We start from the raw sequence: 13,387 nt of genomic DNA on the forward strand, positions 1-13,387 counted from the left end.
TATGTTGAACCAGCCTTGCATCCCTGGGATGAAGCCAACTTGATCATGGTGGATAAGATTTTTGTTGTGCTGCTGGATTCAGTTTGCCAGTATTTTATTGAGGATTTTCACATCAATGTTCATCAGGGATATTGGCCTGAGGTTTCTATTTTTGTTGTCTCTGCTAAGTTTGGGTATTAGGATGATACTGGCCTCGTGAGATGAGTTAGGGAGGATTCCCTCTTTTTCTATTGTTTGGGATAGTTTCAGAAGGAATGGTACCAGCTCCACTTTGTACCTCTTGTAGAATACAGCTGTAAATCCATGTGGTCCTGAACTTCTTTTCGCTGGTAGGCTATTAATTGCTACCTCAATTTCAGAACTTGTATTGGTCTATTTAGGGATTCAACTTCTTCTGAGTTTAGTTTTGGGAGCGTGTATGTGTCCAGGAACTTACCCATTTCTTCTAGATTTTCTAGTTTACTTGCATAGAGGTATTTATAGTATTCTCTGATGGCAGTTTGTATTTCTGTGGGATCAATGGCGATATCCCCTTTACCATTTTTTATTTCATCTATTTGATTCTTCTCTCTTTTCTTCTTTATTAGTCTGAGTAGCAGTCTATCTATTTTGTTGAACTTTTCAAAAAACCAGCTCCTAGATTCATTGATTTTTTGAAGGATTTTTTTGTTTCTCTTATCTCCTGCAGTTCCGCTCGGATCTTAGTTATTTCCTGGCTTCTGCTAGCTTTTGAATTTCTTTGCTCCTGCTTCTCTAGTTCTTTTAAATATGAGGTTAGGGTGTTGATTTTAGATCTCTCCTGCTTTCTCTTGTGGGCATTTAGTGCTATAAATTTCCCTCTACACACTGCTTTAAATGTGTCCCAGAGATTCTGGTATGTTGCGTCTTTGTTCTCATTGGTTTCAAAGACCATCTTTATTTCTGCCTTCATTTCATTATTTACCCAGTAGTCATTCAGGAGCAGGTTGCTCAGTTTCCATGTAGTAGTGTGGTTTTGAGTGAGTTTCTTAAACCTGAGTTCTAATTTGATTGCACTGTGGTCTGAGAGACTGTTCGTTATGATTTCCATTCTTTTGCATTTGCTGAGGAGTGTTTTACTTCCAATTGTGTGGTCAATTTTAGAATAAGTGCAATGTGGTGCTGAGAAGAATGTATATTCTGTTGATTTGGGGTGGAGACTTCTGTAGATGTCGATTAGGTCTGCTTGGTCCTGAGCTGAGTTCAAGTCCTGAATATCCTTGTAAATTTTATGTCTTGTTGGTCTGTCTGATATTGACAGTGGGGTGTTAAAGTCTCCCACTATTATTGTGTGGGAGTCTAAGTCTCTTTGTAAGTCTCTAAGAACCTGTTTTATGAATCTGGGTGCTCCTGTGTTGGGTGCATATATATTTAGGATAGTTAGCTCTTCTTGTTGAATTGATCCCTTTACCATTATGTAATGGCCTTCTTTGTCTCTTTTGATCTTTGTTGGTTTAAGTCTGTTTTATCAGAGACTAGTATTCTAACCCCAGCTTTTTTTTTTTCCATTTGCTTGGTAAACGTTTCTGCATTCCTTTGTTTTGAGCCTATGTGTGTCTTTCCATGTCGGATGGGTTTCCTGAATACAGCACATGAATGAGTCTTGACTCTTTATCCAATTTGCCAGTTTCTGTCTTTCAATTGAGGCATTTAGTCCATTTATATTTAAGATTAATATTGTTATGTGTGAATTTGATCCTGCCATTATGATGCCAGCTGGTTATTTTGCCCATTAGTTGTTGCAGTTTATTCATAGCATCGATGGTCTTTACAATTTGGCATGTTTTTGCAGTGGCTGGTACCGGTTGATGCTTTCCATGTTTAGTGCTTCCTTCAGGATCTCTTGTAAGGCAGGCCTGGTGGTGACAAAATCTCTCAGCATTTGCTTGTCTATAAAGGATTTTATTTCTCCTTCATTTATGAAGCTTAGTTTGGCTGGATATGAAATTCTGGGTTGAAAATTATTTGAGTGTTGAATATCTGCCTCCACTCTCTTCTGGATTGCAGGGTTTCTGCCGAGAGATCCATTGTTAGTCTATGGGCTTCCCTTTTTGGGTAACCCGACCTTTCTCTCTGGCTACTCTTAACATTTTTTCCTTCATTTCAATGTGAATCTGACATTTATGTGTCTTGGGGTTGCTCTTCTCAAGGTGTATCTTTGTGGTGTTCTCTGTATTTCCTGAATTTGAATGTTGGCCTGCCTTGCTAGGTTGGGGAAATTCTCCTGGATAATATCCTGAAGAGTATTTTCCAACTTGGTTCCATTCTCCTTGTCACTTTCTGGTACACCAATCAAATGTAGATTTGGTCTCTTAACATAGCCCTAGATTTCTTGGAAGTTTTGCTCATTTCTTTTCACTCTTTTTTTCTCTAACCTTGTCTTCACATTTTATTTCATTGAGTTGATCTTCAGTCACTGATATCCTTTCTTCCACTTGATCAGTTTGGGTATTGATACTTGTGTGTACCTCATAAAGCTCTCCTGCTGTGTTTTTCAGCTCCATTTATGTTCTTATCTAAACTGGTTATTCTAGTTAGCAATTCATCTAACCCTTTTTCAAGGTTCTTAGCTTCCTTGCATTGGGTTAGAACATGCTCCTTTAGCTTGGAAGAGTTTGTTATTACCCACCTTCTGAAACCTACTTCTGTCAAGTCATTAAACTCATTCTGTGTCCAGTTTTGTTCCCTTGCTGGCAAGGAGTTGTGATCCTTTGGAGGGGAAGAGGCATTCTGGTTTTTGGAATTTTCAGTCTTTTTGCACTGGTTTCTCCCCATCTTCATGGATTTATCTACCTTTGGTCTTTGAAGTTGGTGACCTTCGACTGGGGTCTCCGAGTGGACGTCCTTTTTGTTTATGTTAATGCTATTCCTTTCTGTTTGTTAGTTTTCCTTCTGACAGGTCCCTCTGCTCTAAGTCTGCTGGAGTTTCCTGGAGGTCTACTCCAGACCCTGTTTGCCTGGGTATCACTGGTGGAGGCTGCAGAACAGCAAAGATTGCTGCCTGCTCCTTCTTCTAGAAGTTTTGTCCCAGAGGGGCACCTGCCAGATGCCAGCCTGAGCTCTGCTGTATGAGGTGCCCGTCAGCCCCTACTGGGAAGTGTCTCCCAGTCAGGATACACAGGGGTCAGGGACTCACTTGAGGAGGCAGTCTGTCCCTTATCAGAGCTCAAACGCTGTGCTTGGAGAGCCACTGCTCTCTTCAGAGCTGCCAGGCAGGGTGGTTTGAGTGTGCTAAAGCTGTGCCCCCAACTGCCCCTTACCCCAGGTGCTCTGTCCCAGGGAGGTGGGCGTCTTATCTATAAGTCCCTGACTGGGGTGCTGTCTGTTTTTCAGAGATGCCCTGCCCAGAGAGGAGGGAATCTGGAGAGGCAGTCTGGCTACAGTGGCCTTGCTGAGCTGTGGTGGGCTCCACCCAGTTTGAACTTCCCAGTGGCTTTGTTTACACTGTGAGGGTAAAACCACCATTCTACCCTCAGCAATGGTGGATGCCCCTCCTCCCACCAAGCTCGAGTGTTCCGGGTTGAGCTCAGACTGCTGTGCTAGCAGCAAGAATTTCAAGCCAGTGGATCTTAGCTTGCTGGGCACCATGGGGGTGGGACCCAGCAAACCAGACCACTTGGCTCCCTGGCTTCAGCCCCCTTTCCAGGGGAGTGAACGGTTCTGTCTAGATGGCGTTCTGAGCACCACGGGAGTATGAAAAAAAATTCCTGTGGCTAGCTCAGAGACTGCCCAAACAGCCACCCAGTTTTGTGCCAGAAATCCAGAGTCCTGGTGGTTTGGGCACTGGAGTGAATCTCCTGTTCTGCGGGTTGTGAAGACCATGGGAAAAGCACAGGACCTGGGCTGGCATGCATGGTACAGTCCCTAATGGCTTCCCTTGGCTAGAGGAGGGTACTCCCTGACCCCTTGTGCTTCCCAGGTGGGGTGATGTTCCACCCTGCTTTGGCTCTCCCTCCTTGGACTGCACCCACTGTCAAACCAGTCCCAATGAGATGAACTGGGTACCTCAGCTGGAAATGCAGAAATCACCTGCCTTCTGCATCAATCTCGCTGGGAGCTGCAGACCTGAGCTGTTCCTATTCAGCCATCTTGCCAGTCGATTCTCTTCTTTATACTTTTTGATAATGTCTAAATATTTCCCAATACAACTGTAAATTGTACAAGTATGAAAAAAAGCACTTCCATTCAAAAATATAAAAATGTCAGAGGCATTTGAGCCAGAGCAACTCTATCTTGTATAGGGGCTAGGTAAAATAAGACTGAGACCTACTGGGCTGCATTCCCCAGAGGTTAGGCATTCTACCAGGATGAGATAGGTCAGCACAAGATACAGGTTACAAAGACCTTGCTGATAAAACAAGTTGCAATAAAGAAGTTGATCAAAACCCACCAAAATCAAGATGGTGATGAAAGTGACCTCTGATTCTCATTCACCGCTCATTATACACTAATTATAATTCATTAGCATGTTAAAAGACACTCCTGCCAGAGCCATGACCGTTTACAAATGCCATGGCAACATCAGAAAGTTACTCTATATGGTCTAAAAAGGGGAGGAACCCTCAGTTCTGGGAATTGGCCACCCCTTTCCTGGAAAACTCATGAATAATCCATCCCTTGTCTAGCATACAATCAAAAATTAACAATAAGTATAAGCAGCTGAGCAGCCCATGCCACTGCTCTGCCTATGTAGTAGCCATTCTTTTATTCCCTTACTTTCTTAGTAAACTTGCTTTCACGTTACTCTATGGATTTGTTGCCAATTCTCTTGCACAAGATCTAATCAATTTATTCATGTGGCCTCACTTCTCCTGGATGCCAGACAAGAGCTCTGGAGCCACAAGTATGATACAAAAGGATGTCATACTGGCCCTTTGCCCTCACTGGCAGAGGACAGCCGCTTCGCACAAAAGGAAGGAGGGCCCACTGAGCTGTTTACACCTAAGCCACAGTGGATGGCAGAGCTAAAAGAGCACTGTATCACATCCCCTGGGGCTTCGGGAGTACAGGCACCCCACTTGGATGCTGCCACGGGGCCTGCATGGAGTTTGCGCTGCCAGCGCCCAAAGGAGTTCACTCTGGTTCCTGCACCCACTCACTTGTGCAGTCCCTCCTGCGAGGGGTGGAATGCAGCTGGTCCAAATGAGTGGAGTTTGATTCCCCTGGAGCCACTGGTGCCGCTGGTGCTGAAGTGGCTGGCAGATTCAAGCGCTCATGCATGCCAGTTCCCACAAGGAGTTGAGAGCGGCAGGCTGAGTAAAGGAGGCACCCCCTGTTGGGAGTCCCACAAAGCAATCAGGGAAATATCTTGCTTCAAAAGCGGAAACATCTGCCCTAACAAAAGTGGCAACTGGCTGGTTTGGGTAAGGCATATCCTATCCCTGCTATTCCGCACTATATGAGGCTTTCTCTGGATAATTCTCAAGTTCAAGAACAGTTCATCTTCACTGTAATTACAAGAATACTTTTTCTAGACCCTACTCCCTGTCATATTTAAGGCCATGGCCTCTGGCATGATGAACATTAGTTACTGAATGCCATATTTCTAAAGGAAAGAAGGAACAAGTTAAGCCACCTAGATCTTGAGAAAGACTTCAGAAACAATTGTGTCTAACAGTCTAGACAGAAAATACGGAAATAGAAGTGGCACAATATTGCTCAAAATCTTCAGTAACTTCTTGTTAATTTCAGGATAAAATCCTGACAGCATTATCAAAATAGGAGGTAAAGGAGGAAGTGAAGTAAACCAGATACATGTGTTTTGAAAAATCTTTCCAAAATGATTCCGATATATTAGTGCCCATTCCTATGAAGCATTTTTGAGATAGATAACATCATCTCTATATACTGAATAGATAGTATACATACCTCAAAGGTCAATTTGTATTAGGTGTAGAAATATGAGAAGCATAATGGTTAAGCCATTATGCTGCCCCAAAAGATGACCAAATATGAATATACAATCAGCAGTGAACATCAAGAAAAAAAAACTGAGTTCAAAGTAGGGGCCATCACTTTCAAAATATGTTTTTCTAGTCATGATTAGCCCAGTTTTCTCAAACTTGAGTTTTAATGTAAAATAATTATAATTGTCCAATGTTGCTTTAAATACTCATATTTTAATGCCACATAAATACATACTAATGAAATTAGATCTAAACTATTGTGCATATAGTTTCTTTATAACTATTAAATTAATATAAATTCACAAATTAAATATATTTTAAAACTACAAAAACATTGACATTCAAATTAATAACATTAATTCCACAACAAAGATGATGTTGTTTAGCTGAAATGGTACTGATGCTGCATGCAAATAATATAAAGTTCACATATAAATTTTATTATTTTCTGAATTGTTGTTTCAATAATAAGAGTATTCCTAGTCAAGGCTTCCAGAGTAACAATGTGCCACACTAAGTAGCTGAAGATCTTATCCCACTACAAATATAAACAGAATGCTGGATAAAAAATAGCCCACAAATACTAAGTACATATCAAAACTAAAAAGAAAAAAGTAGAAATCCTCAGGCAAAAGAAAAATTGAGGTAACTCAAGTCACAACAATAAGCCAAGAAGCTAAGAATTCAGTGGTAAAAGGGAGTATCAGGTCCAAATACATATACCTCTAAGGCCTTGAGATCACAATTTTAATGGTAAGCAGGAACTAAGGCAGGATCTGAAAATAAAACTCCTTTCACTGGAACCTGAAAGGTTCCTATTCATGAAATGGGACTTCAAAGAAAAAAAAAAAAGTCTTCAGCATCTAGCCCAAGGCAAGAATGTTCATCTTCTCTGCTGAGTGCTGTTAGTAGAAAGGAGAAGCCTTCTGTGAGAAGTCAAAATTCCAATCTCACACCAACCATGAATGGTGCTACAAGAACCTCAAACCAAAATATTAACAAAAAACTGGCCTCAGAACAGTGGAACTCCTGGAATACCCAAAAGAAATAAATGCAAAATTCATTTCTAGGTATATTTCTATAACACATATGGCTGTTACGGAAAACCAGACTTCTGCTGAAAATTAACTCACAAAGTTTACAAATCATCTGAGGACTTTTTACTTACCAAAAGGGAGTATCAGTAGATGCAACAAATGGTTAAAACAGCACCCTCCCAAAAAAAAGTTTAAAAAAATAAAACAATCTGATATTTTTAAATAATTATTCTTGATATTATTTAAACAATAAAAGAAATAGAGTTATACTGAAAGACCTTCCAATGAAAACTAGTGACTTAAATAAAAGAAGAGAACTTCTAAAAGGCATTAACATTTTAAACCTCAACATATAGATTAATTAGTAAATTAGATATCGCTGAAGAAAAAATTATTACATGGGAAGATGGACTTAAGAAAACTACCCAAAATCCAATACAGTAAAGAAATGGAAAATATAATGAGAGAATGAATATTAAGGAGGATAGAATAAGAAACAGTCATCTGTCTATTTAAATAGGCATTCCAAGATAGAATAGGAAAGAGAAAATATTGAAGAGAAAATAGCTAAGAATTTGCCCAAAATGATTAAAAACATGAACAAATTCAAGAAACAAATCTCACACAAAAAATTAAAAGAAATCCACACTGGATACATCATTGAGAAACTCCAGATAATTAAAGACAAAATAAAATACTAAAAGCAACCTCAGAGAAATGATACATTGAATGCAACAGAAAACAATTACATGGAGAATGCCCTAATTATAATTTAATTTATTCACAAATATTTATTGAATGCCAGGCACTGTTTTAGTTCCTGAGGATATAGCAGTGAACAAAACAGACAAAAATTCTTGCCTTAGTGGAGCCTATATACTGGTGATAGGAATAGAATAATATCTCCAAAGAACAAATATTAAACAAATGTGAATTTTAAATTCACTTTTTTCTTTCATTCAGTAAATAAACATCATGCCTGGCTAATCTTTTGTATTTTGGTAGAAATGGGGTTTCACCATGTTGGCCAGGCTGCTGTCGAACTGCTTACCTCAAGTGATTCACCCTCCTCAGCCTCCCCAAGTGCTGGGATTATAGGCACAAGCCACCATACCTGGCAATAAGTGCTATTTTTTGAAGTTGAGTACAGTAAGGAGGGTGAAGAGCTGCTAGCAGTTGGAGTTGAGGCTACAAGAGGTTGTAATTTTAAATAAGTTAAAAATTAAGACTTACTAAGAAGGTAACTTTTGAGTAAGGACTTGAAGGAGTTCCAGCTAAACCGCATTGAAGAATAAAATAACTACATTTGCAGATGAAAAACTGATATTAATAGACTCTTACTGAAAGTGACTAAATGATGTGTGGAAGAAATTATATACAAAGGAGTGGAATATAAAATGCAATGTTTATAATCAATAGTCCTTTCATGTACACATTATACATGTATAAAATTATCTGTATAACAGATAACACTCATCTCTCAACAAATACTAAACACCAAGAATAAGTGTACAGAATATAAAGCAATAAAATTGGAGAACAAAAGTAGAAAGAAAATCAATTTAAGAATTACATTTAATTTCTACATAAAAATTGTGTTACATTCAGCATCTTCTACTTGCTAAAAAAAATTAATAAAAATTATACTGCTAAATATTCATAGTTTGTTTCCATTTTATATGGATATATACAATATTTAGAAAGTAACAGCATGACATACAAAAATACGTGGCTTGCAGGTAAAGTAGTACTTACCAGGAAAAGTTATAGCCAAAAGTATATATTTGAGAAGAAAAAATACTAAAACTTCTATCCAAGATCTCAACTCAAGAAGTTTTAAAAGCACAATAGAGTAAAATAAAAGAAAGTAGAAGAAAAAAATAATAATGGGAATCATATTTAACAAAATAGAAATCAAAGAATAGTATAAAGCAAATTAACAAAAAAATGGGACTTTGAAAACAATAGTTGTCATCAAAATTCTGATACTATTGAACATAAAAAATATTAGAGAAAATAAAATAATATTAAATATGAAAAATAAACAATTACAAGTAGAGATTTAAAAGCCATAAGAGAATATTATGAACTAACTTAAGCCAAGAAATTTGAAAACAGACAGACTGGGCAAGTTTCTGGAAAAAATATAATTGAAATTGCCTTTGCAAAGATTATGACAGTGGAAGAAGTCTAGCATAGCTGACTCCATTTGATTCTAACCTCACAAGCTGGCTGTCCTCACTCATTCTTAAGTATAGGCTAAGCTAACTATGGGCAGAATTTAGTTCATAGCGTGGCTTTGAAGGAAGGAAGACAACAGTCCCTCCCTAAAACCAACCCTCTCCTTGCTCAAGGACCAAAACTTCCTTTGTAAAACTAACGAAAGCCCACAAGATTAGGACTGGCGGGAGCTGAATTCTGCTAAGATGTAGACACAGTTTGCCTTTCTATGATCATTTACTGCACCAGAGGTCACAAGATTTGCAACTTCCCCAATTGTTCCTATAGGTAACATCATTGTTTAGAACCTAAGGCTGGTTTTTGAGATGTTTTTTTCAGACTTTTGCATGCTGACAACCAACTGACTTCACCTGGACCTGTGAATCATGACTCAACCAGTCCCATGGCTCCCACCCAGAGGCTGACAGTGCACAAGGATCATTTTTCCACACACATATGATTTAACTTTTAACCAGTCTGCTGCACCCATTCCCTAGCCCTCTGCCCACCAAAGTATCCTTGAAAAACCTAACCTCTAAGCCTTTGGGGAGATGGAGTTGAGTAATAACTCCTGTCCTCCCACTTGGCTGCCTCATGATAATTAAACTCTACTACAATAACACTGTCTCAAGTGCATTGGGTTTGTCTGCGCAGTGGACAAGAAGAACCCATCAGGCAATTACATAATTTACTTAAACTGACTAAAACTAAATATACTACTTAAATAGATCTATAACCATTTAAGACATTGAATCAGAAGTCATAAAATTGACCTACAGAAAAAAACACCATGCACAGATGGTTTCACAAAAAACTTTTACTACACCTTCAGACAACTGAGATCCCCTATCTTATACAAAATGTTCCAGGGAGTAGAATTCTTTATAAAGCTCATGTAACCTCAATGCAATAACTTTATAAAACTTTGACCTTCACATTGTTGAGGTGCAGAGAATGATACCCCAACATACAGTGCTTTGGCACACTGACCACTCCTAATTAAAAGAAATCAGAAGGCCTTAGAAGCTGCCTAATTTTCTAAGCATCTCTTGTTTTTTCCCACCCACCTACAAGTACAAGGAGGGACTCTCTCTGGAACTTTATCTGACTAAAGAAACTTCTTTCCAAAAGATAAGCAATTGTCTTACTGAATAACCAGAAAAAAATTAACCACTGGAGAAGAGACTAACAGTCACTGCCACACCCAGAGAAACTTTTCATCTGTTCCATGGAGTAACTCCAAGAGATTATCTAGGGAACTCTATCTGCATAATAAGACAACCTTTGTTCACAGGCCCCTCATTTTTCTGCCACCTCCCTCAGAGATGAGAAGAACTTTGCTCCAGGCAAGTGTCCTTTTGGTTTATTTATTTCCCCTGAAAGTTATTCACTATTTCATCACAATTGTCTATACCTCCCATTTCTCTTCTGCCCTGGGAAGAAGGTATTTGAGCCTCAACCATCTGGCCCCTCTTTGAATTTTACATCTGTGGGGATTCTCGTGTTCATATATACATAAATAAATTTGTAAGCCTTTTTTTATTAATCTATTGTCAGTCATTTCAGTAAAACTTTACAGAGGGTGGAAGGGAAGCTTTCCCTCCACCTACACAACATAAAGATGAGATTTACATTGAGATATTGTTGAAATTGGCATTATATGGTTATCTAATACAATGTTCTAGAAATCAAATACAAGAAGTCTAATCGATCCTGGCTGACGGTGGACAACAAAGATGGCGGCAGGAACCAGCAATTACTGGGAAGATCTCAGGAAACAGGCTGGACAACTGGAAAATGAACTTGACCTGAAACTAGTTTCCTTCAGCAAACTATGTACAAGTTACAGTCATAGCAGTACCCGAGATGGAAGACGCAACAGGTATAGTTCTGATACAACACCCCTTTTAAATGGATCAAGCCAAGACAGAATGTTTGAGACAACAGCAATTGAGATTGAACAACTTTTGGCAAGGCTTACGGGGTAAACGATAAAATGACAGAATATACCAACAGTGCAGGTGTCCCCTCCTTGAATGCGGCCCTGATGCATACATTATAGCGTCTTAGAGACATATTGCAGGATTATACACATGAATTCCATAAAACCAAAGCAAACTTTATGGCAATACGGGAAAGGGAGAATCTCACGGGATCAGTACGAAAAGGTATTGAATCATATAAAAGTGGGTCTGGAGTAAACAACAGAAGAACTGAGCTATTTTTGAAGGAACATGACCACCTTCGAAACTCAGATTGTCTGATAGAAGAGACAATAAGCATTGCTATGGCAACAAAAGAAAATATGACTTCACAGAGAGGAATGTTGAAGTCAATTCACAGCAAAATGAACACTTTGACCAATTGTTTTCCTGCTGTAAACAGCCTGATCCAGAGGATCAACCTGAGGAAGCGGTGGGACTTGCTCATCCTAGGGGGTGTTATTGGGATCTGTACCATCCTGTTGCTGCTGTATGCGTTCCATTGATGGGAAATCTGCAGGGACTCTTGGCAACCACCACTTTCATGCCCTGGTCTGGAATAAGGAAACGTCCAAAGGAGAAGTTGACTGTCTTGATAATTAGCCTGACCAGCAGGATGAATGCAAGGCTGACAGCGATGGACTCTGTGACATGGTCAGGTTGAGCTGAAGCCACAGTTTTTCTGTGCTGTCTTTTCTAACACATTTTTTCTGTTTTAATTTAAAACACCAAAAGGTTTTCAGTTGCTTTTGTCTCCTAGGAGGCAAGCAAACCAATCAAAAACAGAGTTTTCTGTGTTTCCATGATAGAGTTGAGGTCTGATGACAAGCCAGGTCTTACAGCTGGGCTCTTCAGAAAACCAGGTTTCTATATCCAAAGACTGCTTTTCTTTTAGCTACCAGATTGGATTGTGAATAAAAATAATTCTTGTCCTCTTATTTTACACTCACAATGAGAAATTGCAAGTTCTTTCTTGATAATTTGTGCTATAGATTTCTGCTCTGTGTCCTCAACTCTGTTGATATTTAAGGAAAATTCTGTTTTCCATAGATTCTTTGAGATGCTGTTGGACCAACTTCAGCACGCTTGAGGTTGTCTGAAATAGAGATCACTGTAAAACTGTCTTTTTTTTCTTTTAAATTACAAGTACACTGGGGTTAATTGTATTGCTGGAAAAACATCAAGAATGACAGTCTCGTATTTAAGGCACCAGTCATTGTTTCCATTTTTTAAAAATTCTTCCCTTGGATTAATATTTCTAACTGAAAAGAAACGAAATCTCAGTTCCACTAGGATAAAATAAACGAATCGCCAGTGTCTGTCAGTGCCCCCACTACTCATCATCACACCAGCATTGACACTGGTAACTGAAGAAAGGGACTGGTCAGTTTCTAATGTGATCTATTCAAAAGCCACATATAAAAGGCATTGAGGGCTCACTGTCCAGAGAATTCCATTTGTAAATGCTCCACAATGTATAGGCAAAAGTTTAAGGACTACTGCCTAATGTACCAGGAGTCCCGTGTTCTGTGAAAATCTGTTCATTCCAAATGTGTTAAGCATTTCCAAACATCCAGAGAATGGTTTCACTGTTGAGGGTGCATGTGGCAGAATCTGTCTCTCTCTGCACCTGTCTTCTGTTACCATCCCTGGACAGTGACAGATTTTAAACCAGCCACCAGAATTATTTTTGAGTTAAAAATTTCTTAATTTCTGTAAATTCATGACTTGTCTTACTGAACTACAACCTGACTTGTAGACTTCCAGCATTTACACTGCTGCTCTTCACCATTGGAATTCACTGTGGTATTTATAGTATTGGCTTCAGTCTGAGCCACAGGCAATAAAAGGATATCAGCATATAGTTCTCAGCTACATCATAGTATATAGATGCTGTTATTCAGGTGAGCTTGCTCATGGGTGGACTAACACCTGGTTTGGTACAGAGACTGAGAAGTTTTTCATTCTGGTGTCACAGTTTTTTTACCTTATGGGTGTGAAAGGCATTTGATATATTTTTCTTAACTATGGGGTTTACTTTTCTAAATGAGTTGATTGTTCATCGATTCAGGGTACCCTTAAAAGAAAAGTTTTCCCATTGTGAACTTTAAAGGATCAGGGAAGTAAGTTCATTGATTAAATTCTCTGTTGGGAGAACAAAACTTTTCTCCCCTGACACTTTATTATCTTTGATTTTTTTTTTTTTTTTTTTTTTTTTTTTTTT

General features: G+C 38.9%; 1 protein-coding gene and 1 pseudogene across 2 annotated transcripts in view; one reads left to right on the forward strand and one right to left on the reverse strand.

Moving 5' to 3' along the window:
- DLG2 (discs large MAGUK scaffold protein 2) overlaps positions 1–13,387 on the reverse strand; it is a 2,095,027-nt gene that overhangs the window by 1,999,594 nt on the left and 82,046 nt on the right. The gene's annotated exons all lie outside the window — the stretch shown is intronic.
- LOC108514589 (Golgi SNAP receptor complex member 1 pseudogene) lies at positions 10,918–11,889 on the forward strand (annotated as a pseudogene). The gene has a single exon (XR_001881255.1). The product of XR_001881255.1 is annotated as a Golgi SNAP receptor complex member 1 pseudogene (transcript).

This window comes from Rhinopithecus bieti, unplaced genomic scaffold (genome assembly GCF_001698545.2).
Source record: "Rhinopithecus bieti isolate Rb0 unplaced genomic scaffold, ASM169854v2 scaffold_30846, whole genome shotgun sequence".
In the NCBI taxonomy this organism is placed as follows: Eukaryota; Metazoa; Chordata; class Mammalia; order Primates; family Cercopithecidae; genus Rhinopithecus; species Rhinopithecus bieti.